This window comes from Bidens hawaiensis, unplaced genomic scaffold, assembly GCF_021521415.1.
Source record: "Bidens hawaiensis isolate Kalapana, Puna unplaced genomic scaffold, B.hawaiensis_p1.1 tig00026205_1, whole genome shotgun sequence".
NCBI lineage: Eukaryota > Viridiplantae > Streptophyta > Magnoliopsida > Asterales > Asteraceae > Bidens > Bidens hawaiensis.
Window position 1 is genome coordinate 197,387 of NW_027494217.1, and position 12,871 is coordinate 210,257.

The following is a 12,871-nucleotide window of genomic DNA, read 5'->3' on the forward strand; positions in this document are numbered from 1 at the left end:
ATTTTCTCTTTGATTTAGTTACCTTACCATGACGCACGTGACAGAAACCGACCGATTCGCGTAGATTCACTGCGTTTTATTTTAGTTCTCTTACCGTAACTAAAGCCGACCGAATGTAGATTTTTTTTGTTTTAGTTCGGTACCGTAACGAATACGACGAAAACCGACCGAATTCACGTAGACTCACTGCCTCAACATCCGGGATCGATAACCGTTGGATTTTATCAATGATCGAGTTTTACCGACCGACGCAACACCATTGGTCCACCCCAACTTTTATAATTTTTTTTGTCTTAGTTCTAGTACAATAACACACGTAACCGAAACCCCAAATTCATATCGACTTACCACATCAATGCTAGGGTTTTACCATTATCTGGGTTAAACACTAGCTTATTAACATTATTCAATAACACAAACTTTATAAACTGAAATGATATATTTTTTTGAATGACCAACTAAAATATGTATATATATAAACAGAGTTCGGAGACCCAAAGATACACCCAACAAAACACCAACTCACCAAAAAAACACCAAACAAACATTATACGAAACTACAAATGAAACCTCGTCCAATCTTCCCACGAAATGTTAAGCTTTTTTGAGCGGTTCTTAATCCAAAGAAAACTAAGAGATTTGATTTCCCCCATCACCCTCGCAAGTTGAATCGGCTTCCCATTAAACACCGCATCGTTTCTCAACTTCCAAATACTCCACATAGTTATAAGATAAACCGCGTGGAACGCCTTCTTGTTAGGAAAAGTAAACCCCGAATATTTAAATAGATCTAGCTGATCTTGTATACAAAACGCGTAAACTGAAATGATATTGAACTAATATTTTTATTTACAACATTAATTTAAGAAATATATATATATATATTAAAGGTATTTTGCATGCCATTTTTAGACCACCTTACAAACACTCATCTTACAAACTTCACCAAAAACAGAAACAACCATCATCATTATTATTATTATTATTATTATTATTATTATTATTATTATTATTATTATTATTATTATTATTATCATCACAAGAATCCAATTTCTTTACCTTCTCATCACTTCAATCACAACCCTTACTTTCTCACTTTCATCAAGAAGATGCCAAACAAACCGCGGTTTGCGAAGACCGACGTGGAGACCGGACAAGCTCAACCACTGTACCCGAAGATGTCCAAGTCTGCTGACCTCCGTTGGTCGTTTATTCGAAGGGTCTACTCGATCATTGCGATGCAATTACTTCTCACCTTCGCTTTCGGTGCTGTTATCGCCTTGTGTCATCCGATCAACGCTTTCTTGACGACTACTAGAGTCGGATCCATTTGTTGTCTACTTGCCTTCATCACTCAATTGATCAGTATGTGCTTTATTCCAAGGATGTAAATGAGCCAAGCTGATGAGTCTAGCTCATTGTCTCAAGCTCGGCTTGTTTTGACTTATGAGAGCAAGAGCTCGAGCTTATATATATTTATTAACTATTATATATATATATATATATATGTTATTAGTATTTTTATATCAACTTGAGAAAACCTTAAATGTGGCTGCTTTGTTCATTCATTTCTGAATGAACCTCTGTCCCATTCAACAACAACAATATGTCTGAATGATTCAGACCTAATTTAAACCATTCAGATATTTTTCTGTTTGGAACCAAACAATCTGAAGTCTGAATGAATCAGATGGAAACATCTGAATGGTTCCATTAAGATGTAAACAAACAACCCCTAAGATTGGATTTAGCTCAAATAGATCTTAAATGAGCCAAAGTTTGGCTCGAGCTTTGTTGTGCATTAGAAACCGATCCGAAACTGAAAACCCAAAAAAATAGCAAACTGAATAAATGAATCGAAACAAAAACCAACAGTTTGGTCTTGTGTTTTGGTAAAATACCAATCTTACGGAGTTACGGTTCAGTTTTGGTTTTAGATGTAATAAAAATCGGAAAAATCAAACTAAACCTAAACTTCTGGATTTTCATTTTCTATTATAAAAAATTTATAAGAATCTGATAAATGTGTAACTCAATTATTTTAGCCCAAACGTATATAATAATCAGTTACTTATTAATCAACAAAATGATATAGGCCAATAATTATTTTTGGGCCAAATTTTTTTAAAAAAATGTCAAAACTGAAACCAAATCTAAACAAAAATGAAAACTGAACGGTTTCAAAAATCCAAGAACCAAAGTTTTGGCCTTTGGTTCGGTCTTAGGCAACTAACCTAAGACTAATCATGCACATCCCTAGGGCATTGTGAAATTAATACATAGATGTCCAAGAGATATAAAAGTTGAAAATACACAAGACTTGTGTTAAGGCTCGATTAGATTAAACGAGCTTCCCATACAAGGCTCGAGCTCAGGCTCAATACCTAAACGAGCTTTATTGAAGGGTCAAGCTCGAAAACACTTGGCTCATTTCGAGCTTTTGATCAATGTGATCTCGAGTAACTCCTTAACAGCTCGGCTGGTTTGCACCCCTACTTGATTCATATGAATTGATGATAATACTAATTTTGTGTCATTAACTAATGTGTTTGTACAGTCGCGTACCCGTTGTATTACTATCGTCAGCGTCGTCCTGTGAATTATGTGCTTCTAGCGATCCTCACCGTCTGTGTGGCCTTTTTTGTCGGGCCGGCATGCGCTATCGCTAGCCGTAATATTCCTACTCTCCATCAGTTCATGTTTACTTTCAAATTTTCAAAAGAAAATAAACTATTGAAGAATAAGTTGTTTAATGTTTGTAGGTAAGGTGATACTTGAAGCTGCTATTTTGACTACAGTAGTGGTTGTAAGTCTCACTTGGTTCACATTTTGGGCTGCAAAGAGAGGTTATGACTTCGGTTTCTTTGGTCCATTTTCGCTCATGGTGGTTCACGTCTTCTGGCCTCATTCTGGTTCGTGTGTTTAAGTCAGTTTTAGGTCCAACCCTCAAATGTGTTTAGCTAAATTGGTTGTGTTCGTGTCGGCTGGAGTGTTTGTGGGCTGACCTCTTAGCCCATCTATTTTTAAAATAATAAAGAATATTTTTTTGACATAACTTAAACCATTTAGATAGTGTTTATGCCAACATTTATAAAATATGATATAAATTAGTACCATGTTTTATAGTTTAAAATTTGTAAACGAATCAAACTCGATCTAGCCTAAGCTCGAGCTCAGCTCATAATTTTGCTCGGCTCGACTTGGTTGTTATATATATATATAATATAAGTTTTATGCCTTTATAGTTATTTTTATGTATGATTTAACTATAAATTTTTATGACAATTTTATAAATAATAACAGTTATATAAATATATGTTTAATGTTTTAAATCAAAGTTGTATAATAACAGGTTCGTTTATATATGCTCGCCAGCTTGAGCTAGATAGGTGAAGCTCGAGCTCTGACTCGTTTATTAGAAACAATTTATTTTTAGGCTTGAGCTTGTTAAGCTCGGTTTGATTCGAGCTTTTAGTGAGTCCATCTTGTAAAGAAGAAGATGGTTGTAGTGAAAGTAATGTTTATTACTTGAATGTGTGAATAATATAAAGACAACTACATCTATTTATACACAAACAAACCCTAGCTTTCAACCCATAAAGGCCCATGGGCTTTAACCAACTACATGGGCTAAAACCCTAATTATAACTAAATACAACTAACACTCCTCCTCAAGTTGGAGCATAGATGTTAATCATGCCCAACTTGTTACAAATAAAATCTATCTGAGCTTTCCGGAGCGGCTTAGTTAGAATGTCTGCTAGCTGAAAATTTGTCTTCACATGAACTGGTTGAATAGATGGAGGATCAGTTTGTGTGCCTACTACTCGATCTCTGATAAGGTGGCAGTCGACCTCAATATGTTTTGTCCTCTCATGAAATACTTGATTCTTGGCTATGTGAATGGCTGATTGACTATCACAGTATAACCGCATCAAGTCATTAGAAACAACCCCGAGTTCTATGAGAAGACGACGTACCCATGTCATCTCTGATGTTACATCTGCCATGGCTCTATACTCCGATTCGGCACTCGACCGGGAAACCGTGTGTTGCTTCTTACTCTTCCATGATACAAGATTTCCTCCAACAAACACACAATATCCGGTGGTAGATCGTCGAGAAATCGGACAACCTGCCCAATCTGCATCTGAGAACCCTGATATCCGACCATCTCCTTCTTCCGTGAAGGCACCCACACGACAATGACCCTGATCAGAGTATAATATACCCAAACCAGGTGAGGTCTTAAGATATCTTAAGACACGAATGACAGCATCCCAGTGACCGGTGTATAGCGCAACCATAAATTGGCTCAGAACACTAACAGTAAAGGAGATATCCGGTCGTGTGACGGTTAAATAATTAAGTTTACCAACCAACCGTCTGTATCGCTCAGGATCTTTCATTGGATCTCCTTCCTTTGGGAGGAGTTTCTTTGTAGGAAGCATCGGGGTATCAACATGTTTACAACCCAGTAAGCCACATTCAGTCAACATATCAAGGACATACTTTCATTGGGAGAGAAGTATTCCTTGTGGAGATGTAACATCCTAAAATATTCTAATATTAAATAAAGAAAGTCGTGTTTAGTTATCGTGTGTTAATAGTTAACTTATGCCTAATAAAGAAAGGACCATGGACTTGGATTAATTAAGATGGATTAAGGGTAATGGGCCTTAGGTCCATGGGCTTTAAGGGATATAAATATCCCCTTAAACCATCCAAAAACCCTAACTATCATTCCATCTTTCATAAATCTCTACACACTCCAAAACACACACACCACACACCACCTCCTATACGGACGAGAGAGAGAGAGACGTCCGAGACCAAAATTAAGCCAACCATTATTAGATCTTCGATATACGAGCTGGATACGAGATAACCACGCAAACCGAACACATAAAGGTAAGATTTCGATCTTAAAGTTCATGTTTTTATAGACGGTTTGCCATGAAACTTGAAACGATAATAGATCGGATCTAAACGAAGCGTAAAGTAGCGAACTTGATGCTAGGACGAACCTAATAAACCCATAAACATGTACGGTTCGTTTAAGATAACTTGTATTGAACGTTCCTGAAATTAAAGGTCCAAAATTTACGTATTTTCGGGTCAAATCTTAACAAAAAACGACTATAGGAATAGTCGCGGGTTAGTTAAATACCATATTCCTGGATTTTGTGTTAAACGATTATGATTAAGAGGTTTTAGAGCGAACAGTAACCACTGCTGAACAACTTCGCCTGCAAGCTTAACCTCGCCTGCAAGCTAAGTTCGCCAAGCCTTAACTTCGCCTGGTGATAAGTTCGTTCAAATGCTAACTTCGCCTGAGTTAAGTTCGCTGAATGCTTAACTTCGCTGAAAGATAAGTTCGCTTAGATAATAAGTTCTCTTAATGTTAAGTTCGTTTAATGTTAAGTTCGCTTACAGTAAGTTCGCTTAATGTTAAGTTCGCTTATTGTTAAGTTCGCTTAATGATAAGTTCGCTGGAGTTAGCAAATTAGAAAATAAATTAAAAACCTAACGGAAAAATGTATTAAGACAGTTAATGGAAATAAAATTTTTCCAAGCTGACCTGGCAGCTCGACCCCAGCCAGGGGCTCTGCCCCTTGGACCCTGCTAGGGGCTGCCGCCCCTAGACCCCGCTGCCAGGGGCGCTGCCCCCGGACCCCCGTTCGTTGTGGGTTATATAAAGATAGAAAATACAACATGAGTAGTAGTAGTTAATTGATACATATAAATATTATACAGTTAGCCGTGCACAGTTCAAGAAGGGAATAACGATTAACGGAGAGCGTAACAGGATTCAGGTGAGTTTCTAGCCTCATTTATGTGTTATGTTTTCGGGGCTGTGTGCATACTCAATATGTTTGTTAATACGCTTATCCTAAGAGATAAGTGTATGCCTTATGTGAATAATGTGAAATGTATGAATGATTGCTTGATGGTACGTGAACGATCTTCGGATATTGCACGTACTGTCAGGTTGTAACGCTATATATATAAGGTAAGTATGATATGTATGCTTATGTGTATGAACGTGATAAAGTTAATAAAAGAAGGAAAGGATGGTTGTATGGTTGTATGGTCACGAAAAGGGTACCGAGCCCTAATAATACTCGAGGTATGATGTATGGTTGTATGGTAACGAAGAGGGAATCGAACCCTACTAATACTCAAGAACTAGGGAATCGAACCCTACTAATATTCGAGGAAAGAGGGTACCGAGCCCTAATAATACTCGAGGAATATAAATTATGTGAACAGTTTTAAGTAAATTTCATAAATATAAACAGTTTTATTGGTAACATTTTTGTTTGATGTTGTGTAAATAATTATGTTTCAAAATGCATCATAAACATATAAAGGGTGAAAATGAAGATAAAGAGGGAAAAAACAAAAAAGAATGGTCTGTATAATAACAGCCATATTTCTATAGTTATACCATATTTCCTTTTTGGATGAAAGATAGATCAATTGTTACCATAAGAGATGTGTTGACTCTTTGATAGTCAAACTTGTGTTGAAATATTGGTTCGAATAAAAAAGTATTATTGAACACTTTTGATTTTATGGATCATGGTTTGAGACGGTATGCACATAATTTATAACATGTATTTTTTATTTTAGTTTAACTTAAAATATAATAGTAAAAACGTAACTTTTATTTCTTTTCCTTCCAAACTTGGAAACATTTAAAATGTTTATATCCTTTCCTTTGTTTTCATTAAACTCGGGAACACGAAATAAGTTCACAACTTTTCCTCTCTTTTCTCTCTTAATAATATTTCCTTCCCCTTCCCTCATTAAATGAGACTCGGGAACACAACGGTAGTAAAGACTTGGTATAGGGTATTATAAACATGTGTTTCATGTTTTTGTTTAGCTGGTTGATATATATGCATTGTTTTCTAGTGTAAACATCCATGCTATATTTAGTTGTTTTTCATGCAAACACTCATATTCCAAGCTTAACAAAAAAGAGTATATAACATCACCTATACACCAATATCATTCATTAGAATCTTTCACATTTCTTCAATTTCAAGCTCAAATGGGTCACCGGAAGATGTCGCCGGAGCTCACGCGGTGTAGGGTGTACTCGATCGTAACCCTTCAGTTAATTCTAACTATCTTTACTGCTGCTGTTAGCGCTTTATCTTATCATCAGATTGCTGCTCCCTTGATCGGCGGATTCAATTGTTTTCTACTCCCCTCCTTAACTGCCATATTCGGTATGTGTTTGATTTTAGCTATGTAAACGAACCGAGCAATGCAAGCTTGAGTCATGGGTTGTTTTTTTAAGCTCGTGCTTGGCTCGGGCACAATTGATTTTCAAACTAATTTGTACATGGTTTTTAGTAACTTTTATATATTTTAAGAAAACCTTAAACAAGCAAAAGCTCGGCTCGAGCTTGGTCGTGAGTTGTGAAACTAATACATAGAGTTCCAAAAGAGAAAAAACTTAAAATTACACAAGATCGGTAAGGCTTGATGAGCATAAACGATCTTTACCAAACAAGGCTCGACAAAAACAAGAGAATAAACGCATGATTTAGTGACCAAATAATATTATTATGGTTCGAGAGAAAATACAGTTGAGTTGTGTTAAATCAACAGTAAGCGTCTTTTGTATGATAACTAAACGAGCTTTTTCGAGCTTGGAAAAGTTATGCTTGTTTCGAGCTTTTTATCGATCTGATCTCAAGTAGCGTGCAAGCAGCTTGGCTCATATGCAAATTGCACCCCTACTTGATTTATTCATGTGAATTGATGATCCTAATATTGTGTAATAATCTCTGCATAACAATTATTTCGTAAATATATTATCATCAATTCGGTTTGTATTATTATTTAGTTTGGTTTGATCACATATATATTTTTTGAATTGATGTGTTTGAACAGCCGTATACCCGTTGTATTGCTACCGTCAGCGTCATCCTGTGAACTATGTGCTTCTGGTGCTCTTCACCGTTTCTATGGCTTTGGTAGTCGGATTCTCATGCGCTGTCTTAGCTAGCCGTAATCCTACTCTTCATCAACTCATGTTTAATTTCAAAATTTTATAACAAGATTGTTGAATTCTTGGAGGATTTTGCAGATAAGGTACAAGTAGTAATCCTGGAAGCTGGTATCTTGACAACAGTGATGGTTGTGAGTCTCACTTTGTTCACATTTTGGGCTGCCAACAGAGGTTATGACTTCAATTTCCTCACCCTATTATGGTTCGGTTTGGTTTTGTTATTTCTCGTCTTCGTCCTCATTCAGGTTCGTGTGCTTAAGTTTAGTCTAAACAGTTTTAAGGCAGTTTTGTATCAAACCCTCAAATGTGTTCTGTTAAATTGGTTATGTTTTTATGTCATAACTTGAACCAATGAGATAGTTTATGCCAACGTTTTAAAAATAAAACGAGCCCATTAGTATCATATTTTATAGTTTTAACGAGCCAAGCACGAGCTCGGCTCATGTACCTTACAAGGGCTCGACGTCGGCTCGATTGTTAGATATTATATATAATTTTGAACACTCTTTTATACATATTTATAACTATAGTATTTACATATGGCATAATGTATATTATTTAGTCATTGTTATCATAATTTTATATTTTATGTGAAAATGGTAATTACATAAACATGTATTTACTATTTCATAACAAAAGTAATATGAATAACATGCTCGTTTATGCTTTTGAGCCAGCTCAAGGTCAATAATTGAAGCTTGGCTCGTGTGTATCGCCTCATTTATTTAATAAGTATTAATGTAGAGTACTATAATAATAATAATATAATAATAGGCTAATTTTATGCTCACGAGCCAACTTGAGTTTGATAAGTGAAGATTGAGCTCGGGCTCGTATATCAAACAAACTGATTTTGTGGCTTGAGCTTGTGTGTAAGCTCTGCTCGATAAGTCAGTCTCGAGTAAATGAGTAATCAACTTGCTGCTTAAGTCGTTTACACCTTGTTTAAACATGACTATTTTCTATATATTTGGTTTTTTGTTCTAAATATGTAATTTTAGAGTGTTCGTGTGCACCAACCCATAAATTAACAATGTTTATGCGTTTATAAATTTTATTTGTTTTTCAGATAATCTTTCCTCTGGGTGAAACTTCGGTTATGATATGGGGGTGTTTCTACGCTATAATCTTCTGTGTTTGCATACTCCTCAACGGTGAGGTGATCACGGGGTCCACATATGACGAGTACGTCTGGGCTGCGTGGGTTTGTATGATGACGTCCTCAGGCGTTACATGGATTTTCATACCGCTGCTGGAAATCGTTGATGTAATTTGATTTGATACTAAGATGTCGCATATGGGATATATATAATAACTTTAATAAAGGTCCAAAGTAGTAGTTTGGGCTGGTATTCAGACTTCCAAGTTTGTAAGCTGTTTGATTTATGAGTTATGACAGTTTATATGATTATGTAAGACTTTATTTATATTAATTGGTAGCATATGGAATTATATATATATTTATGTTTGTAGAAGATGAAATAGAAGCCTGAAACAGGAATCAACCCAAGGTTTAACATTTTATACAAAATTGTTGTTACTATTATTGGTAAAATGTTAGCTGTACGTCAAATATGGTTGAAAAAGATATAAAAGATTGTCATAGTGATAATCTAATAAGCTATGACTTGTAACCGGAGCGTCCACATTGGCCAATTGAGTGTAGAAGAATTTTAGGGTTTTGACAATAAGTAGAGGTGTTGCGAAAATTGTTTAGTCGGGCATTGGAAAAGTTCAAGATAAACCACATAAGGGTTACGGTTATCTTGAAAGACGTTGGCAAGGGCATCCCATGCCCGATTGGCTATGAATCCGCAATGACATTTAGTGAAGACTTGGCATAGGGTATTAACGTATTATAAACATTTGTTTCATGTTTTATTTAGGTGGTTGATATAAAATGGTTTCTAGTGTAATTTCTCTAAAGTCATTTGCCCGGATCTTGTTTGGACTTTTGCCTGTTTGGACAAAACCTGCCGAAAACGAATACTGTTATATTAATCCTTGGGCAACGACTAAGACGTCAGGTTGGTCTCTACTTGGGTCGATTCGGTCTTGGGTTTGATACACATAATACATTCTTAAAATCACATCACATCCTTTCATATGTATAGGTGAATAACTTGGTAGGTCGGCCATCAATTAATTGGAAAAAAATGGTCCCGCTTAAAGTTAAAGATCATGTGTAATGGAGTAACTAAATAAACTAAATAATATAAAAAGAATTGGACACTGGTTAACTTTTCATCAAAATACGTGTAGCGTAAAGATAAAGTAAAACTTTAACTTTACAGTTATACATATATTTGAAATGTATACATCCCATGCTGTTTTTAGATGTCCTTCATGCAAAGACTCAAATTCCAAGCTTAACCAAAAACAGAAAACCACCATCATCTATACACCAATATTATTCATATTATTAAGAATCTTATACCATTACTTTCACGTTTCTTCTATCACAATCTCTACTTTCTCAACTTCATCAAGATGCTGAACCAACCGCCGGTTGCGAACACTGACATGGAGACCGGTCCAACTCCAACAGTGCACTCGAAGATGTCAGAGACTCCGGAGCTCAGGTGGTCGTTTATTCGTAGGGTCTACTCCATTGTCATCCAACAGTTGCTTCTCACCATCGCTTTTGGTGCCATTAGCGCCTTGTATCTTCATCCGATTGTCGCCCCCTTGATAGGTGGATTCGCTTGTTTTCTACTTCCCACCTTGACTTCGATACTCGGTATGTTATTGATTTTAGGGATGTAAACGAACTGAGCAGAGCTCGAGCTTGAGTCATGGGTCCTTTTTTGGCTTGACTTGTTATTGATTTTCAAACTAATCTGTATATTGTTTTAGTTACTTTTATATATTTTAAGAAAACCCTAAACGATTTTGCTCGCCTCAAGCTCGGTTGTGCATTGTGAAATTAATACATTGAATTCCAAAAGAGAGAAAACTTAAAATTACACAAGATCATGAAGGCTTGACAAAAACAAGAGAATAAATGCATGATTCAATGACCAAATAATATTATTATGGTTCGAGAGAAAATAAGAGTATCCACTCGGACACTACAGTTGCATTGTGTTGAATCAATAGTAACCGTCTTTTGTATGATACTAAACGATCTTTTTCGAGCTTGGAAAAATTATGCTTGTTTTGAGCTTTTTATCGATCTGATCTCAAGCAGCTCGCAAGCAACTTGGCTCATATGCAAATTGCAACCCTACTTGATTTATTCTTTTGAATTGATGATCCTAATTTTGTGTAATAATCTATGCCTAATAATTATTTCATAAATATATTATCATTAGTTTGCTAGAGTTTTTGTGTCATTATTATTAGTGTAATCTTGCGTAAGTGCGGGAACCTAGTTGTCGTACTTATAAACCTAGGGGGTTTTTGAGTTAGTTTTTCTCCTATTATTGTCTAACAAGTAATTGTATGGTTATAAATAGGGGTTATTTGTAATCAAGTAATCACACCAACAACTTATTAATCAATACAATAAAGGTTTAGACTTGAATCTTATTGTCTTCAATTGGCATCAGAGCCTAAATATCGATCAAGAAGTTCCGGCGGCACAAGGCATCTCCGATCGTAGGCGAGTCCGGCAAGGAAGGCAATCACATCTAGTTGCAAGACCTCTACGACAGGTTCTAAGATCGATCGAAGATCAAGAGCGGCAACCGGAAAGAAAGATTCGGAGTTCGTCTGATTTCCAGCAAGGTTGGAGTTTAGTCTCCGACGTGGTTCGCATCTAATCACCAACGAACACTGATCGATCGGTCGGTAGGTTTCAAGAAATTTGTTTCGGGTTCTTGAACGTGAAGCGTCGTAAACAACCCCGTCACGGCGAAAGTGTTTTTGTTGGTCGGCAGAAAGCAAAAGACGTATTTGTAGACTGTAGTTTGTGATTCAATTGATTTAATTGGTCACAAAAGTCAAAGGATAATATATCCAGTTTGGTTTCTTTGGCAGAAGCAATCTTTTTGTTTCGGTTTCCTTTTGTTCCTTTGGAATTTTGTTGGTGGACAGGAGGCTACGAAAAGAGAAATTATTATTTCTATTCTTGAAGCAATTAAAAGGGTTAAGATTAAACCCAACAATTTTCTTTTGTTTTTAGAAAATTGAATCAAGATTTTAATTTAAGTGCCAACGAACAAGATAGAAAAGATGGGTGATCAACCAAATAATCAAGTTGGAGGGTCTAGTAATCAAGTCGGTTTTCCCAAAGAACCGAGTTCCATGTCGATTCAGTTTTCGATTCTTACGGCCACTAATTACACGATTTGGACGGTAAAAATCAAGGCCATCTTCATGGTTCAAGGGTTGTTGGAGGCTATCGAACCAAGAACGGGAACGGTGGTTGACTCGAAGATAGACGGGTTGGCGATTGTGTATCTTTATCAAGGCATGCCGGAGACTTTGGTGATGCAAGTGGCTCACCTTTCCACCGCTAAAGAGATATGGGATGCACTTAAAACTCGTTTCGTTGGGGTTGATAGGGTTCGAGAAGCACGTATTGAGTCTCTTCAACATGAGTTCGATGTACTCAAGATGAAAGAAACGGACACGATTGATGACTTCTCGACCAAGATTAGCCAAATAGCTTCCAAAGCAAGCAATCTTGGAGAACCGTTTGAAGAAAAGACCCTTGTGAGAAAGCTTTTGAAGTCCGTTCCAAGAAATAGGTATATAGCGATTGTTGCTACTATTGAACAATTTGCCGACATAAAGACCATGACGTTCCATGAAGCCGTTGGACGCCTAAAAGCGTCTGAGGAACGATCTGGAGATGAAGACAAACCCGTGTCCGGTAAGCAAGAACAACTCCTATAT

At 36.4% G+C, this 12,871-nt stretch overlaps 1 pseudogene; it reads left to right on the forward strand.

Annotated features, from left to right (window-relative positions):
- Positions 1-1,109: 1,109 nt before the first annotated feature.
- On the forward strand, positions 1,110-2,926 carry LOC143573116 (protein LIFEGUARD 2 pseudogene; annotated as a pseudogene).
- The last annotated feature ends 9,945 nt before the right edge of the window (positions 2,927-12,871 follow it).